This window comes from Neopelma chrysocephalum, unplaced genomic scaffold (assembly GCF_003984885.1).
Source record: "Neopelma chrysocephalum unplaced genomic scaffold, ASM398488v2 Primary Assembly neopelma1_69, whole genome shotgun sequence".
In the NCBI taxonomy this organism is placed as follows: Eukaryota; Metazoa; Chordata; class Aves; order Passeriformes; family Pipridae; genus Neopelma; species Neopelma chrysocephalum.
Window position 1 is genome coordinate 496906 of NW_020897729.1, and position 19112 is coordinate 516017.

Here is a 19112-nt window from a genome sequence, read left to right on the forward strand (position 1 = left end):
CCACTTAATTCCTTCTCTCAAACCCAAGAGGCAGCTACCTGCCAGCCCCCAAGAGACATCTCTGAGCACAAGTATCACCCCAACAGTCTGAACTGGGCCATTCAGATAAATTATCCTTGGTCCTCAGTCTGTAACATCTACTGAGGGCAGGAGTGCTAAATCCCTGTCTGTCCTCACCCCCGGCTTTCAAAATTCTCTACAGAGGTCTTCAGGATCATTCATTTCACTTGAAAAGAGAGAGAAATTGAGGCACAGACGTGACGTAATATACCCAAGGATATGGAACAGTAAGGAGCACAGATCACAGTTAACAGCTTTCAGTGCACTACACAACACCAGCCCATAAAGAAGAGCTCAGTGCACCAAGTGCTAATTTCAGCCTGAAAAAGCTGACTTTTCTCTTCTTATTTTTCTGCCCTCCCTGAATCCCTCAGCCAAGTCCTTATCACTCCTGCCTGAGCTCCCCCGAGCCTGGAGCAGGTCAGAAGGAAAAAAAGATTTATTCCTTTTTTGTGGTAGGTGACAGGGAGATGGGGCAGAGGGGGGTGGCAGAAATACAAGAGGAAAAAAGAGGTCTTAGTGAGTTTGGAACTATTCAGCCTTTCCTTACTTATTCTATGATTTTTCATCTGTTTCCAGTTTCTGTGGAAGTCACCCCTCATGAGAATACCCTCAAGTGAATCAGCAGAGGATGAGGGGTCTTTTAAGAGAAGTTGGAGCTATGGTGTCAGAAACCAGCCAGCTTCCACCAGACCACCGAAAAATTACAGAGTGATAAGAGATGGGCAACACTCTAGACTAATTTATCAAAACTAAATCACTTAAAAGCATCTTAATTTCTTTTCAAAGGAATAACAGTGTCTTGTGGGTAAAGAAGCACAAATATCAATGAACCTGACTTTCCACAATCCCATTGGTGTTGCCACAGCCAAGCTATGGAAACAAGAACTTGTGAAGCTGTGATGAGGCGGAAGGGGCCAGAGAAAAACAGACTCCAGGAGCCATTTTCAACGGCTTGCTGACAGACTAAAAGGCAGTATCTGCTGATGGCAGCTTTGGTCTGCTACCATTGGAGACTTTGAGTACTGAAGGGAACAAAGAAGGGACAAGCATGCTAAGCAAGCTGCAGATGCTGCTAAGCTGGGAAGAGCCACGAGCATGTTGTGGGATAGAAACAATTCAAGACAATCGTGACAAACTATGGAAAGATTGAAACAGTGTAATAAAGGACAAACAAACAATGTCTGAATTTCATTTGGAATAATTCACTGACATCAAGGCAAACTGGAGAGCCACAGGCTGAGGCAGGTAGGATCACAAGATAGGGAGGGCAGACATCTGCTGTAAAGCCAAAAGAGAGAAACTTTCCAGGGCCACAAAACCCCTGTGCTTTCCCAGAAGACACTGTTAGAAAGTTTTACTCTTCAGCCAGCTCTGCCAGAGTTGTGTCCAGTCCTGGAATCATAGCTCAGGAACATGTGGATGAAAATTCAGTGAGCTAGAAGAGGGTGAAACAGGAACTGTTTGGCTTAGAAAAAGGGGAGGGGAAGCACTCAATGCTCTACAAATAAAAGGTTATTACAGAAAAGAAGTTATCAGTTTTTCTGTGGTGGTCTGGGCAAGAAGGAATGGGCTTGGACTGCAGTAGGGTAAATCCCAAAAATATTCTTATTATTTAGCCCCAAAAAAATGGACAAGGACTGAAAATACTTGTGCATGAGACATCTGGATTCTCCAGCCATAAAAATCTTCCATGAACAGTTTAGAAAAGAATCTTTCAGATGGCACAGCAAGGTGAGTCAATCCTGCCTTTAAATGAGAAGAAAGACACAGACTTATGGCCTTTCCAACCCAATTTTCTCTAACTCCCGTGACTTCTATTGTTAGCACTTGCCTCACTAAAATGGAACAGTTTCTCATCTTCCTCGAATATACTTTACCAAAGACAGAGCAAAGAAAAAAGGCATTTTAATTGGAATCTTCTCCATTCACCTCACATACATCTGCCACAAAACAGAAAAACAGTAAAGTCATCCCTTCTTAACCATATTCTCCCATGAGGTTTTTGCAGAGGGGAAAAAATGCGGATCCAATAAAAAAGCAATATTCCTTTTTTTATTTTAATTGAAATGAAAAGAAGTAAAAAAGTTCTTTTTTCCACTGCAAGATAAAGAGGTGAATGGAGAAGCAGCAGATAGGTTTCATGGAGGCGTTTATCTCTGAACCCATCAAGATACCAATGATGCTAACATTGGAGAAGGACATAGTTCTGTGTGCTTAACAACCCAGAGCAACACTGCAAATTGGAGAAGGCTTTGAAGTATAGCAGACTCCTGTAACCAGTGGAAACTCTGGTGTGGATGTGGGGGTGGATTTAGGTAAGCAGAAAGTAATTTCCTTCTCAGGTAAATTCAGCTCAGGTATTTCTGCAGGTTACAAAATTGGCTTCAGAAAAATCTCATGAATAGCAGCTACACATGGATTATTCAAACATTTTACATTTATACTACAGTTTACAACAAACAAGGAGTTTTAATACTGTATTTCTTTATTCCCAGAAGAAAGTTGCCAAATTCATATTAGAGGCCAGATTTTCTTAAAGGTAGCCAAGAGATGAGGTTTCACTGTGGGAATTAATTCTGAAATCTAATCATGTAAACTCTTTGCAGACATTGACTTCATGTCTCCATTCTGCAGCTGGCCAAGAAGAATGATCTTAAACTTTTACATATACACAGACGATTGTGCATTGGTTTCTAGCTGATTCCACAAAAATCCTTTTTGTGAATATTGATCTGAAAATTCTGGCAAGAACCAAAAGTACTAAATGAGGCAAGCTAAACTATAACAGAAAAAAAATAGGACTAGAGAACCAAAGCCACATGGAAGTTTGTCTGCCTTTTGTCTTTTAAACTGCTCCTAACAAAGTTCATGAGTCTGGAGGATACTGAAAACTCACATGAAGCACAGTCCACAGTCATCAATCCCATTATTTTCTGTGCTAGGCAGAGGCTCGGGCTGTAAAATTTTTCTCCTCCCACCCATGTTTTGGATGACTGGTGAAGCTATCACACTTCACCTTGTCTTCTCATTGCTTGGCAAAACCCAGAAAACAGTACCAGCTACCAGGGAAGTCAATTACAAAATAGAACCTGCCTTTGTTGAGAAAATCCTGAGGCTTTTGCATCACACTTTGCTCACCAAGTCCCTCTTTCAAGAGGTTTTTGGCACAAGTGATAAAGAGGCCTTTACATGCGTGCTTTACAGACAAATGGACGTGCAGCCTTACAAGCGCAGTCAGGATCTCACAGCGCCTCAGAGAGCAGGACCCAGGGGAACTCCAAGGACCAGAGCACATTAATTACTTCTCTTGTTTTCACCTCAGTGTTTCCTAATAAAGGCCCCAGGAAAAAAATGCTGTCATGTAAGAAATAAGTTACTAAGAGCCAAGACTCCAAGTAATCCCTTTGCAGGTTCTTCAGGACTCTGTGCTGTTGTAGCTGCCCAGGATAAATGACATCCTGCAGAAAGAGACAAGTCCCCAAGGCTAGAGGAGCTCTATTCAAGAAAATTGAATAATCTGTCTGATAGGGTAGGTTTTGTAATGAACTGATGAATCACAAGGAAGGAGTTTAAAATGCAATATCCAAGGTTTTCTTCACTGTGAATGTAGTGAGGTCCTGGCACCAGTTGTCCAGAGAAGCTATGGATGCTCCATCCCTACAAGTGTTCAAGGCCAGGTTGGACAGGGCTTGGAGCAATCTGGTCTAATGGAAGGTGTCCTTGCCATAGGTAGGGGGGTTGGAACAAGGTGTTCTTTCAGGTTCCTTCCAATTCAAATCATACTAGGATTCTAGGATAACAGGAGAAAGGGACAGGCAGCAACTGACTTACAGCTGGCAAACAATGTGCATCCCCTCAGGCACTGCTTATTCTCTTTGCAACTGTCTCAAGAGACGTTTAATTCAACTTTTTATCCTTTTCACTAGACACGTTCCCAGCTGGAGCGAAATAAATTATCCCTAGCTATCCAAATGAAAATTAAAAAGCATCAGCAAGACTTGACTAACATTCTAACGCATTTCACACCTCTTCCAAAACCATAATATCATCCTGAACAGGACAGCATAATTAATCCCCTCCTACATTCTTTTCAGTGTTCTACATAGCCTTTTCCTTCACTTATAGCTGTGTTCTTGCACACTTGCAATCTACCAGAAAGATCTTAAAATAAGGAAACTCTTCTGTCTCTTTTCCCACCATACTCATCTATCACAAAAACAGCACCAAAAACCCCAATCCTTCAAAGTCACCATATTATGTGTCCTCAGACTGGTCTGAATAGTCTGACTACTTGTTACCCAAAGCTTCTTTTTCTGAGAATGGCACTGATTTCAGTAAAACTGTTCCCACAAAGTAAGGACAAGCCAGTGAATTTATTTGAATGACAGCTCCATATACTCATATCTTCATCCTGATGTAGCAGTCAAAGATAGTTGAAATGGTTCTGGTCTAAACAGATCAGGTTTCTTCAATCCTGAAAAGAGATAGCTAAGGGAAGCATAAAAATATCCATAAAATCAGGATTGACATGGAGAAAGGGAACAGGTACAGACTGCATATTCCAAATCAGAACTAAGGGCTATCAGACAAAACCATAAGAATAGATTCAAAACAATCTAAAGGAGGTGGTTCTTCATGAATGTGTGTTGCAGCCAAAGAACTCATTGTTCAGAATCTTGTGGATGAGAGAAGTTGACACAGGCTAAAAATTGGAACATTTCGCTAAAGAAAAAAGTACAAAGACAGACACTGCCTTTGGTTTATGAAAACCCTGAACTAGAAACTGCTGGAAGCAAGACTGGAAAACTACTACCACTCTGCTTGCCTGTGTGCTGCTGTAAATGAGACACCAGCCTAGATCCAGCATGTTTATTCTTATAAGATTTTTTTGAACAAGACAAAAGATTGCTGGGAGGAAAAACAAGGTTAGGAAATAATGTTACTGAATGTTTTCAGTGTTCTGATAAAAACAGAAGAGAAAGAAGTACCACTTTTCCAGAAACTTCAATCGCAAACAGTGCTTACAATGTTTTTCCCAAAATGTAATCACGCTCCTTGTTCCAGTAGTTATCTTGTTGTCATGCCAGGTACTCCTCATTATACTTTTGAGCGAAGCTTGCTTTGAAGTGTTACCGTGCCATATGATACGTACGTGTGTCCTCAAAGAAATGTGCTGGCTTGAGCAACAGAACACTCAACTCCTGCTTGCCCTAAAAAAATGAAAAGCTTTGCCCTCTCCTGTGTGTCACCAGGAACACTGATTGCAAAGACTCAGTCAAGTACCAGAGGAAAACCTTCCTGAAGGTGTCAGGGGTTGCATGAGGAGTTAGCACTCAGCTTGCAAGAATTTCCTTGATACAGAGAAGTCACAAGAAGGAGGAAAGCCAGAAGAGTTCCCAAAGCCCCGATAACTCTTTGGGATAACAAGCTAACACATAGCTAGTATGGAAACATATTTCTAGATAAAAGATCAGGCATCACTAAGAGCTTCTTTGTGTGTGGAAGTTCTTACTGATTTGAAAGCACATCAATCAAAGGAACATACATTCAGACTTGCATGTACAAATCTTGTCAAAACTGAAGTGCTCCTGCTGCTACTGTTCCTACAACAACTGGTCTCTGCAGGATAAGTGGGAAGTCCATCCCTCACCATTCAGCACCGGGGAATTACTCACTGTCTTTTACAAAGAGTGAGCTCTTCATGAGACATTAAAAAACAAAGGGAAATAAAACACATCTGACTTTTGGCAACAAAACTTAGGATAAAAATCTCTCAATTTCATACTGAGGAAAGATTCAGTTACATTTGGAGACACCTCTTGGCAGCAAGCCAGGATTCTGGCCCACTATTTCTCCAAGGTATAGGAAGATAGAAAAGGTAAAGTAATCCATAAGACTTCAAACAATAATAATTTTCTATAAATGCAGTGGGATTTGGAGGACTTAATCCAAATCTAAAGTGTCCAAATAATGCTTAATTTCTAGCCACATTCCTGCAACATAAATGACACTCACAACCCTGTAAAAACTCTCAACTCTTCCTCTTCTGATTTACAAATTTATTCATAGGAAAACACTTCAGTCATCACCGAGCTGTGATTGCCTTTTGGGTGGCAGGCAGCATTTAAATCGCTCAATGCTTGAGGATGCAACAAGAAGAGACACAGCCAAGAGAATTATACCTGGACAAAACAGCCCAAATCCTCAGGAGTACTTTGGCTCTAACTCTCACTGACACCCACGGCAGTTTGGCCCTAAATAACTGCAGGGAGCTGTGACAATGCAGTTAATCCAGGGAGAGTTTGGTCAGCATGCAGCAGTAAGTGCCCTGTCCTCACCAAGAGTGACAATGGGTAATGGGAAGTTGAGACACATTCCCTTTTCCTCCCCCTTCCACCAACAGCCTCCAGACAAAGCTATTGAGACAACCACAACACAGTTACCAGTTTCATGGCTGCTTTGCCTGGGGGATGATAACAGAAGGCTACCCAGTGTCCGTAGTAAGTCTCAACATTACCATTTACATGTCAGCACACTCCTGAGTAACTCACAGCAAGCTGCCAGCCCAGCTTCTGCAAGTTTGAAAAATTAAGCTAACAGAAGAAAGTGTATAGACAGTCATTATGGGAAGCAAATTATCAGGATTACTATGCTAACAACACAGAGTGAATTATGACTTCAAGGTCATGACAACATATGCATCTTATAGGAACAGCTAATTGTCTGACTCTGCTCACTGACACCACAACATATTTTTCACTAAATACCTTAGTATCTGAATTTTGCTGCCTCCAGCTACTATTAACATATTTTGCATTCATTCCTTGTATAAATCCCCAGTAATGTTTCTAGTCAAAGTTCCCAAACATATATTCAGTTTATATTTAATGAGACAGTGTCAGTTAAGTAAATGAGTGCTCATTAATTAAAACATATGTATAGTGAGATGTGAGGATTAATTAGTTAATGTTTGCAGAGAGCTCTGAAAAATGTAAAAAACCACCCAAATGTGAACTTTGATTTGGGAGAAAGAAGGAGAGATGAGATGAAGAGATACAGAACATGATCTGTAACCTTTAATGAACACCTGTTTAATATCATGCATGGTTTGTCATTAGTGTTAACTGCAACAAGAAAACAGCTACACATTAGTCAAAATCTGGTTTGTCAGCTGTTACTTTTCTGTTAAAAATAAGTGGGCCAAATTCTCCAGTTCTGTCTCTACTGGGACATTGTCGTGTAACATGACTATCAAAAGTTATCCGGAGTTATGGATAAGCACCAAGAGGGGACAGCATGGCCCAAGGGGAGGAACAGTGTTTGAAGAGTCCTCATTGCCGGCCTGCTGAGTCCCAGTGGTTCTCCAGCTAAACACAGAACCCAAACTTTTCTAATGATCCCACCCGTTTCCCATGGCATCCAAAAATTCTCTGAGCCCAGCGCTGCCAACCTCAGGGTAGAAATCACCAATGCTCAAATCTTCTGGCTGCAACCCATAAACACATCTTCCCTCTCCTCCTTCCTTCTCTTAATTATTTCGATTCTTGGGCACTGTCTGTATACTTGGAGACCAGCCTGACCAGCATGAATGAAGAAAAAAAAGAGTACTAAGATCTTTCTAGCACAGTCTGCCCCTGACAAGGAGAAGCCAGTTTGGTTGGTGTTACCTCCACTGCTCCCTGGAGTGCTGCTGTGACAGCTCAGCCTCTGCAGCCTGGGAACCCACATCCACACATCCCATAGCTGAGAGCTCTGCTCTGTGGGCACCATCTCAGGGAAATGATGGACCCTTAAGCCAGACACAGCCAAAGCTGTCCCATGTGCTTTCACTAGTCCTGCTCAACACTCAAGGGATAACAAGGGAATATTTGTAGGCAGACAACTGGGCAGATTTCAGTGCGTTTCTTTGACTTTTGCCAAGGTCGTTATTTTATACAAAGCTGGAGAAGGGGCAATACAAAATAAGTCACCCAGGGAAGACTTCTTTAGACAGTGTAATTGATGTAGGGCAGTATAATTGATGTAGGTTGTATGTTAGCAGAGCTTTCCAGGACAACACACTGCTAAACCTTATGCTTCTGTTAAACAGCCCTAGAAATTAATTTAGCTTTCTGCAAACAAAGAGTAAGACAGACTGCCTGACCTGAAGGTGAGTCTTTCAATCAAAACAAGACAAAGAATTTGCTTCCACATTCACCTCCTGAAAACGTAATAAAATATGATGAAGCAAGTGAGCCTACCTGTGACAGGCTGTGCACCACCTTGGCTGTGCTGTGTCCTCAGCAGAGCCAAGGACTGAGTGTGCAGGAGCCCCAACTTCTTCCCACCTTCACTTGAGGTACTAAACAAGGGGGAAAACCAGCACAGTGTGTGTGAGGGGTCCTGTCATCGTGGGTGCTGCTGGGGCTTGTGTGGCACTCTGGTACCATAGGAGGTTTCATGGATGTTCCAAGTCACATCTTGATCCTGTCATACATCCTTAGGACAGAGTACTAGCTGCTAGAATGCTCCCATCCTCATTACCTTCTAGTGAGTAATATCACCAAGGAGTAACAACATGCCTTTGCAAAATGAGATGTGAAGGGACTATCGACAGGCCAAAGTCTGAGTGGAGAAGTGCTCAGATTTTTCTCATGACAACAGACTCTGCTGCCCTTGTCCCCAGGGCTGAATGAAAGGACACAGATGACTGAGTGAACCGTAGTCTCATCTGAGACTCAGAATTCTCCCAAGCCTCCTTCAAAGAGAGCTGTTCAGGAGCTGTTGTTCCTGCAATTGCAACTGAAAACCAGGACTGAGGGGAGGCACCACATTCAACAAAACATTTAGGGCTATGTTCAGGGAGCTTTCATGAGGGTTCCCTAGAGCCTGATAGGTGGAGGATACCCATGCTGGCATCATGCTAGTGTTGTGTGGTACAAGTGCTGCAGTGCCTCCAGGCAGCCCAACACCCCACCAGCTTCTGCCAACCTTCCCCCTCCTGCCTGCTGCTCAGCCAGCCTGTGCCAGTCCTTGACAGAAAGTGACTGAAAACCCATCTGATAGCCTGTGTTCTGAGGCACCAGAGCAGTCATCATCCACCCCATTTTCAGCCAGTTTCCTGACAGACAAAGGGTTATCAGTGTCAGGGCCAGTGCTGGGTATGGGTGGGTTTCCAAGTCTGCCAGCAGCTCAGACAGAGATATTTGTCCTAGAAGCCAGTGGTTGCAGCCTACGTGTGTCGCCTTGCAGGTGAGCTCCCTAACCAGCACCCAAAGTCACACACCTATTAACCCCTGAAGTCAGTGGGAACCTCCCAGCTCTAACTCCCACAAGATGAGACAGTCTATTTAACAGTCTCTGGGCTGCTAAAATCTACTTTGAAAGCCCAGATACAAAGAAACACATCCCTGGAAGTATTTGGTTAGTTATATATTCCAGCTTATGGCAGCCCTGGGGCTGAAGATCACTTGCACTTAAACCTCACTTCCATAGCTGCCACCTGGCTGCTGCAGAGAAAGGCAGATTACTGCAGTCCTCCATGGAAGAGATCCTTGCTGTTGCACCAGACACAGCTCCCCGCAGGTTAGGAGGTTCTGCAGCTTGTCTGGATACTCTTCTGCAGCAGTACCAAGAAAAAGGAAGGCCCTTGGATGGCAGGGGCAGAAAAAGAAGGAAGCCCAATAGCCAGATGCAAGGATGCATGGAGAACAAACTACCATAGCTTAGTTTCCAGAACTGTCTGCCACTGGACTTCATTATCTCCCCAAATGGGCTAATGACCTGCTTGCATGATGTTTCTGTTGTCCCACCAACCACACTGTCAGCTTGAGGGCCTTTCTGTGCAGCATTCTCCAAGAAAAACCCCATTGCTTACATGCCTCCAAGCAGCTGCTGCCAGCAATGCCTGGTGTGCTGCTCGGAAGAGAAGCACATTTCCTTTCAGAAAAATAATCCTGATTTGTTCAATATACTTAGGAGAGCCTTGTTGGTAAGGAATGCTGGATGATTTATTCAGCAGTGCCTTTCTCCTGGAAGGACATAAGCCATTCTCTTAGGAGACCTACAAAAATCACATTAACACTAACATGTTCTTTGATGATTAGAGAGTTTCCCTGGCAACACTCCATCAGTGCAGGCTGGCAAAATATATTGTCATAATTGGAGATAGACTTTTTCCCTTTTTGCATTACAAAGTAATCCAGCTGAAGGACTCCAAGTGGATTCTTCCATTTATGGTGCCTATTTTCAATTAAAAATATCCCCTTTGAGATTATGGGAGAAGCAAAGTTTTCAGGAATTTCCCCACACTGGGAATTGTGTGCTCACGCAGTTTTGTTTAACACAAAGCAAGAACTGGATCCCCCATCTGTTGCTCCATAGCTTATGCAACATTTAGGGGGTGGTTTGTATTAATGATGGCCACCATTAATAAAACAGTTTGTAGATTAGGAATTTATACCACCTTGTATAATTAATAGGCAGTTCTTGCTGATCTCCTCTATGGTACTTTCTGTCCTAAATTCTCAAAGCACTTTCCCTTCCTATCTAAATCTCTCTGGCAAGCCCCAATCTGCCATAGACAACTGGCTGAGTTCCTAACTGGGGAAAAAATGGAGACATGGCAGAGCACCAGCTGGTCCAGCTATTGCAAGAAATCACAACTATCAGACTTAATAAGAGAGACCACAGCAACTGTTATTGCTGATAGTTGCACCAAACCAGTCAAACTTTTTTATTCTACAGTAAATAAGTGCAGGCAAAACATCTAACATTTGCTAGAAGAATTGATTAAGTTTACAAGCACCAGCACTCTCTTGGGGAAGCCAACCTGACCATAATTGTCAGTGTAACTAAGTCCCAATAAATGCTTCCCTGGGGAGAGATAAGAGGCTTTAGGAACTGATACCTGCCAAGACCTGTTCCATATTCCCCGTCTGGCTACCGAGAAAATTTAAGCAGCTTCTAGCCTCAAAGATAACTTGAAGCAATCACTGGTAAAAAGACAAAGCCTTGATCTGTCCCCAGAACTTGGACTTGAAGTCTAATAAAGGGTCTTGAAGAAAAAGGAAGCATAAATTACTTCTGTTAAAAGTACAGAATTAAAGTTATGTTAATAGAAGTCATTTAGCCATCTGAGCAGTCTCCTAGCAATTGCATAAATTACTGACTGAAAAGGAGTTTCAACCAGAACATCATTTCATGGCCAGACCCTGACTGATTTCCAGGCAAGCAATAACAAGCACTCTGAAGGGAGCCGCTCTATCCTCAGATGAATGGAATTAATAAGTCACAAAAAGCTGTTTAATAAACAAATTCCCCCTTTTTCTCTCGTGAACTATAAAGGAACAGAGTATGTGAACACAGAAGCCTTTGCTATTTCTGTGTATTTCCCAGACCATTTCCTCTTCAAGTCCTTGCCACTCACTTTAAGCCCATCACTTCTAAGCCCCAACCGCTTTGATGTGCAGCACAGAGCCTATGGCACTGTTGCTAGTTCCTGAGAGGGCTGCTTGTCACCTCTGTAAATCCATATGCTCCACTCAAAGCAGTTAGTTTTTTGACTGGTCTCTGCCTCCAGGGACAGAGCGGCAGAGTTTTGGTTCAAATCTGTTATTCCCCTCTAAGACTCAGCCATTTGTAGCTCATAAATTGCAACTTAACAAATAGATTGAGATGTTTCAAGTTTATCTTCCCACACAAGTAACAGCAAATTGTAGCGTGAGCCTCGTGTGCAATTTTGCTCAAGTGCCCTGAGGCTGGGAAGCAGCTCAGGGAAGCTGTTTTGCTGGAGATGAGCACTTTACCAGTCACCATCTTTCCAACACAAAGCTCTCCTCCCTCACAAGTGGTTCTGGGAAAAGTGACGGATACACTGCAGGCAGAAGCTTTATAAACGGCCCAAACTGAAAACCCATGCAGTGAGCTAAAACTTCTTATTTGAGACAAACCATTGCAGAACTTTTTATTGAGTTGGAAAAAAAAGGTCATTTGACTTCTTTTAATTGTACCTGAAAAGGTTCTGTACATTCCTAGGGAACAGCAACAGTCCTGCTGAATCACGATGAGGAAAAGCCTGTGTCTAGGCAGATCTGTGTTTGCAGAAGCAAAACTTCAAATTCTTTAGGACTAGAAGGGTTGGAAAGAAGAACCAGCTGTGCACAAGCACTGCATTTAACACAGGAGAGCTGGACCCTCCAGCTACTATCTCAGTGAAATTTAGCACCACCAGTAGAAATAACTATGGGAAACTTCTTTTCCTGAGGAATTTCCATGTGCAGCTGTGGCTGTAATCACATTCAATTTATCTATATGGTGCCCAAAGCAATCTCAGGCACAACCATCTCTCCACAACCGAAGGCACAGAGATATCAGTCTGGCTCCAGCAAAGGCTAATCTAGATTTTCACAATACATAAAAAAAAAAGACTTGGGGCAAATGCTGTCTTTAGGACTGTGATGGTGTCAGACTGGAAGGTTCATCTCTGCCCCACCTGATCCCTCAGTCTGTCCGAGTGTCACAGGGTGATCAGACTCTTGGAACAGACTGGCACATCTGCAAAGCCACACAGGTGGCTTATGACCCACGTCCACACAGAGCTGGGTTTTGTGTTTATGGCAGCACACAGCAATTCCCCCATGCAAGACCCCATCAGGCAATGGTGAGGATTTTGGCCGGATACTTACTAAGCCTCATCTTCCTCTGTATGGAGACACTGCAACAGTCTGGCATCTTGGCCCCCTTCTGCCATTGGGTTTTGACTAGAGGTAGAGCAGATAGGGCTGGGGCCTGTCCAAGACCCCTTGTCCCAAATTTCTATGACGTGTTCCATACCTACAGCACTGATGGGTGCAGATGCTCATCAACTCCCTTTGGAAACTGGCTACCCAAATCTTCCTGTTTTTCCAACTGGTTTGAGAATTTGAAGCTCATTAAAAGAAACAAGCAGAGAAGGGGAACTGGCACACTGGTCTAGCAAAGGCTCATCTCTGAGGAGCAAGCTTATCACTGCTGCTGCTTCCACTCAGCTCCAACGTGACCTCTATTTATTTAGCCATGGCTCTCCACGACCCACAGAGACATCAAGTGGCCAAAGAATCTAGTTGCACATACACAGAGACCACAGACTTGCTGAGAAACGTTTGGGAGGAGAGTGGGGCATCTGAGCTTAAGAAAATTTGGGCCATTCACAGCCCAGCATGAAGTTTTCACTCCATGTCTCTATTGAACATAATTTCATTTTATTCTTCCTTTCCCTCTTTTGATTATAAGCCTAGTAAAACCATGCCAAAAAATACAAACAGAAAAGAAACTAGATGTTCCCTGAAAGACTGAATGTACCCTGTACTGAAAGTGCCCCTGCAGAGTGTGTGACAAAGCCCCTCAACGTGACCGTCAGCCGAAGGAGACCCTGGCACTGGGGCCTGTGCTTAGGTAAGAGAGACATCATAGTAAGTTTGTGCAAGTTTTACTTCCCAGAGTTTGCCCTTTCTCTCCTTTTCCCAGTATAAAGTAATTAGCGTTGTTTTTTTTTATTTGTTTGGCTTTTGCTTTTTTTCCCCTGAATCCCTGCTGTGAGGTTATCAGCAACACAATGTGGAATGGAAGAGAGCCTGGAAAAGCTGAAAATCATTTGCTATTGTCAGTACCATGGGGAGATGTCTTTCAGAGAGCTGAAAAAAATGTTTCAAAGCTAATCGTAGCCCAAAGCTGCCATCAGTGGCTCCTTTCTACACCTTCCTCTCTGATAATGAGGGATTGTGGCCTGGGAGCTCGGCAGCAAGCCCAGAAGCCCCAGAGGTGCTGGTAGGTACCATCCCCAGCTGATAATGCTGTCAGGAGCCTGCCAGTACCTTTTGGGAATCAACTTACTAAATCTTGTATTAAGTAAGTTGATTCAGAAGGGGTTTCTCTCACACCAGAGGCTAAGAGGGTGAGGAATTATGGGATCAGTGTCGTGTGCAGATGTAAGAGGTGAAGGACAGTTACAGCTTTTGCAAGCCAGGCTTACAGGTTTCCTGAGCTTCAACTGTTAAACACCATGGAAGGGAGCAGTCCCAAACCTCGCTGCTCCCTGCAGTGCTTATTCCAAAAGACATCTTCTCTTTCCCACTCTCAAGCAATTCCCATCACAGTCTGCACAAGAGCTGAGAGCATGCTCTGGGGTTGTGCTCACGCCTCCAGGTCCGCAGCTTCCCCAGGAATCATCTTATTTTTACACATGATCAGCCTCTCCTGCTTGGAACAGCTAACTCTGCAAGTTTTCAATTTCTTAGAAGGCACGAGAAGGAAAAGTCCCAGGACAGAGACTATGAACACTTGAATAGAGAGGTCAGGCTGAAGGCATGAAGAAATCTTGCCACAGAGCAGAGGAGAAACTGTGTACCAGGAGACACCAAGAACAAGGCCAGGTCAGTTCTCAGTCTTCTTGCTGCTATGAATTTGCCACAATAAAAGGAAGCACATGCAATGGGATACAGACAGGGATTGTTACGGAAAACCTGTATTACTTCTGCCAAGAGACCAATGTTTTCACATTGAGGTTCAGGCACCCACTTGAACCAGCAGCACTTGCAGTCCTGAAATATTAAATCATGACAGGTTTCCCCCCTAGAGACACATCTTCTCTTTTCCTTCTCCCAGCATCCCACTGCTGCCTGGGGAGGTTCAATACCCAACTCAAATTCAGCTGCCTGAATTCTGGGGAGAATCAAATGTGGGTTTCTTCCTGAGCAGCAGAACATGCAAAGCCTATTTTCCTCCAGCAACCACAAGTGTGAATTCTCTGGTTGAGCACCAACACCAAGGATGCCTCTGGCCAATTTCACTAAAGCTTACCAGTTGGTTCAAAGATTAGAGAAGTTTCAGCTCAAACCACAGGAAGACAGGCAAGGAAAAAGGTATATCCCAAAAGAATTTCCACACAGAAAAGTTTCCCCAGCTCAAAGCACAGTAGATAAACCATAACTGTGTTAAACAGAGCAAAAGTTGTTTTACAGCACTTCAAAAGTCCTCCCGGGGGAGACCAGAGCTACCCAGGGTTCTAAGCAGTGCCCTTTCATACAGGTTTGAAAAATAAAATCAAGATATTGATGTTGTTGCATGCTTTTTATTTCCAGCTGGCTTTGTCTTTCCAACTCAGGTTTAAAAGCTGTGCAGATTATACAGCACTGGCATTGTTGCAGTTAGAGCTACATGAGGAAATTCCACGTTTAAACTACAAAGTTTGTCATTACCTTCGGTCCAGCACAGGTACTGAGAGTGCAGCTAAGATAGACATCACCACGGGTGTTCCCCTTCCTGACAGTGGCACCTCTCTGAAAATGCCTTCTTCCTATTGTCATCATCTGTAAGCCAGGACAAAAACACATATAGCTGCCCTAGCTCTGTGGATATCAAAGAGACAGTTCTATTAAACCCAAAGGACAATTGTCCTCTCTGTATTTCAGATCTGTCTAAAACTGTGCTACAGGGGACAATTAATCTTCAAAATCAATTTTTTGTCAGGAGGCTACATTTCAATTGTCTCAGGAATGGTGGTGCTGGTCTGGTAATTACTATCTGATGAGGCAACCTCCAAATTCACTGCCCAAGAGAACACATTTTATTAATAACTTTTGTCACAAACCACAGGTCCTTTTTTGACTTTGAGAAAACAAGTTGCTGTATTTACCGTGTTAAAAACCTCAAGCTGTGGGGAGTCAAAAACCACAAGTTGTCAGGAGTCAGAAGATTTGCTTTGGGTTTTAATTGCATTATGAGACAGAGAGTAGATATTCTCTTTTCCCCAGGAAAGCAAAACAAAACCCCCAGTTTCTTCTAGAAGAAAAACAACAACAATGCTGTTTTTCCTTCCTTTGCATTTGTGGCCTTTTTCTGCATGCCCCACTCCACAGTAATCTTGACTCCCCTACATCTCCCTCCAATTATTTATCCCCACAGTTGCTTGTTGTCTAGTTGCTGTATTTGGCTCCCAGGCTCACTGCTTGCCATCATTCAGAGGGACACAGCTCCCAGAAGATCCTTGGAAGCCATAGAAACACCAATTCCATCCACATGCTCAAGGTGAGGCTGCCCCAGGACTACACATCCTGCAAGTGCCAAGCTTGGCTCCATACAGCAAGGATATTTCAGGATTTTATCTAATGACGCTGTCAAACACCTAAATTACTGCAGAAGCAGGACTGATCTAGGATTGCCCTCTTTCTGAGGGACACCTACGGCTCTCCCTTGCATCACTTCCCTTGGTCCTGGGAGCTCAGTTCATCAAAGAGGCAGCACAGCTTGAACACCAGGGCCTGGAGAGCAGAGTCTTATCACACCAAATTTGTGTAGCCAGCACACTCTCCTGGCACAGTGGAGACATGGCTTTGCATCTCAGTGAGCAGACAGAATAAAACCCAGGTTTTCAGCTTGCTAACCACCTACACTTTGGATGCAGAAAACTGCTACACTAGTGCAGTGGATGCTGCCTGGAGAGTGTCTGGGTCCCCTCGAGCCATGGAAGCTGATGTCAGCCTGAACCAGGCACATCCCACACACACATTGCATTTCCTGGTGAATAGCCCAAAGTGTGTCAATATACTGATCTTTTAAATCGTACTTCTGGAATCCCAGATTTCCCCAGGAGAGGTCTGGTGCTGGCAATGCAGTTCACATACCTTGCCCAGCACCAGGCACCTCCTGCTGGTACCCTCAACCCCACCAACACTGCACTTACACTGAACTGGAAGGTGGCCCCAACTCTCCAGACTCCCAGTCTTGTATTTTCTGCTACAACTGTCCCTCACAGTAGAGGGATCTCCAGCGTTTCGGGAAATTGGGCTCTGCAGGAGCTACGTTTTACTAGCAAAGAAATACTAATGAATTGAATTGCCCTTAAGTCCCTGCATGCTCTTTATTTCCAGCTCACCCAGCTAAAGCTCATTTGATTTTAAAGATAATCCAATAAGCATCAATTAAGAAAATTAACTCCACAAGGATTGGATTTTCCTAGTGCATGAGACAGTGAGATTAAGCGACAGGCCAAAAGGGAAATACAGCTGGAAATTCTGTTATGAAAAGGCATTTCTGTTAAATCCTGGACATTTTCCTTTGTAAAAATGAATGTTTGAAGAACTTCTGCCCTGCAGAAGGCCAGGCCAACAATGCCTGTGGGTGATTAGATCCCTCCCAGGCACTGAAACTGGCACTGCACAGGTCCTGAGAAGCTGGGTTTGCCCAGGCCTGCAGGACCAGCCATGAGAAGCAGGAATGATGCTGCAGGACTGTTACAAGCAAGGCAGACCTGCCAGGTCCCAGCTCACTATTGCAGACTCTGCTGTCCCCAGATTCACTCTGAGTCCTGTCCAGTCCACACAGGCTGGAGCATCTCCATCATGGAAGCACAGAGAGGTTTTCCTAAGGAATGAAACAAATAGAAGGAAGACTCCAGAAGAGAAAAGAATATGCACGTCACGCTTGGAAGTGAGGACATCAGTACCTAAAAGACCTATCACAGTGTTCCTTTGCATCCTGTAACGTTTGTTTTGCTATTTGCTTTAGCTGATCACAGTGGGCAGAATTCATTATCTGTTACTGAAGACCAAATTGAGCTTTGATAAAAGCTCTCTGCTCTCCAAATATGTTGTTGAGTAGTTAGCATCAAATTCAGCTCTTTCGTTTTTAACTACAGAACCATTCTCTTACACAGCCAGTGTACTTGTGAGACAGCTTACCTGTACTCATCTAAAGGCAAAACACATTACACGGACTCTCCTGAGCTGCAGGAGTATTTTTGGAACAGGTTGGCTTATGAGCACTGAAATGGGGGTGATCCCTTTAGTGACCCCAAATACATTCTCAAGTACAAAATATACTTTGACACTTCAACTCATATATCATGAAAACACCATGTATGTCAAGGAAAAAAAAAAAAGGAATTATACTCTTTGTTACAAGGAAAGCCCATTAACCAACAATCTGGGGTTGCTGCAAGACTGAGCTCAGCCCATGAAAAATTAAAGGCAACAGAGACCTCTAATGCATCACGTATCAGGAGAACCATTAAGTAATCAGTCAGCATCCAGTTTTATAGGGCATTTTGGGCATAATTCAATCTCCATTCATTTTAGATCATTTCCTTAATGAAGTAATGCACTGGACATAAATATTTCAATGCAACTCTCCAATGCTCTTTAAGTAGCAAGCAGCCTTCAGTAACACAGAACCCAATTAAGCTGTAAAGGATAAAGACTGAAGGGGGGGAAAAAAAAAATCTAGATGTAAAAATACTGATGTGCTTAGGTCCATGGGATTCAGGCGTATAAGTACAGCTGTGCTTCTGAAGCCTTTAAAGAAAATAAATGAAATCAGTTCAGCAGAAAAAGCTGGGGTTAGTAAGATGCTATTCTATAGCCAGGCTGCCTCTTCCTTGCATGTGCACCTGAAGCAACTTGAGGAAAGGATTGCTTAAGGATTGTACATCACCAAGGCAGTGGGATGCAGATAACTCCTGCAAGGGAACTTCCTAATATTCTACACAGTAGTGATGCTTTTTCTGCCTTCATGCACAGCAAAAATGGAATGATTTAGCAAAAAGGTTTCCTTAAGTGCTTTTTCTTGTCTTTCACAGCACTAAGTGGTAGCTTTGCTACAGAACATCTCTCTTCCACAGGTTATGGTGGCTCAGTAAGACATTTAAAATACTTGCCAGGTAGTTAGTGCAGCAGCTTGGCTGCAGGGCCTGAGGCAGTGCTTCGTACCAGCCCGTACCCCATCCAGACCCTCCTGCACTGCAGAAGCCACTCACACCTGTCCCCTTTGAAAGAGGGGCTGCAAGGCCAAGTTTTCAGACAGGTTGCTTGACACATGGGTATCCAGTACAGCTTTGCAGAGGTGCTACACACAAAGTCACTGAAAGCTTCTTTGCAAACCACCAGCCACAGTTTTCTCTGGGATTCACACCACAGAACGACAATATTCTCTAAAACTCAAAGCACTGCAAGCCTGAGAAAACCATTTACTGTATTTGAATCACAGGCTGAAGTATTTCACACAAAAGTTACAAAAAGCGTGGGGGAGGTCAATTT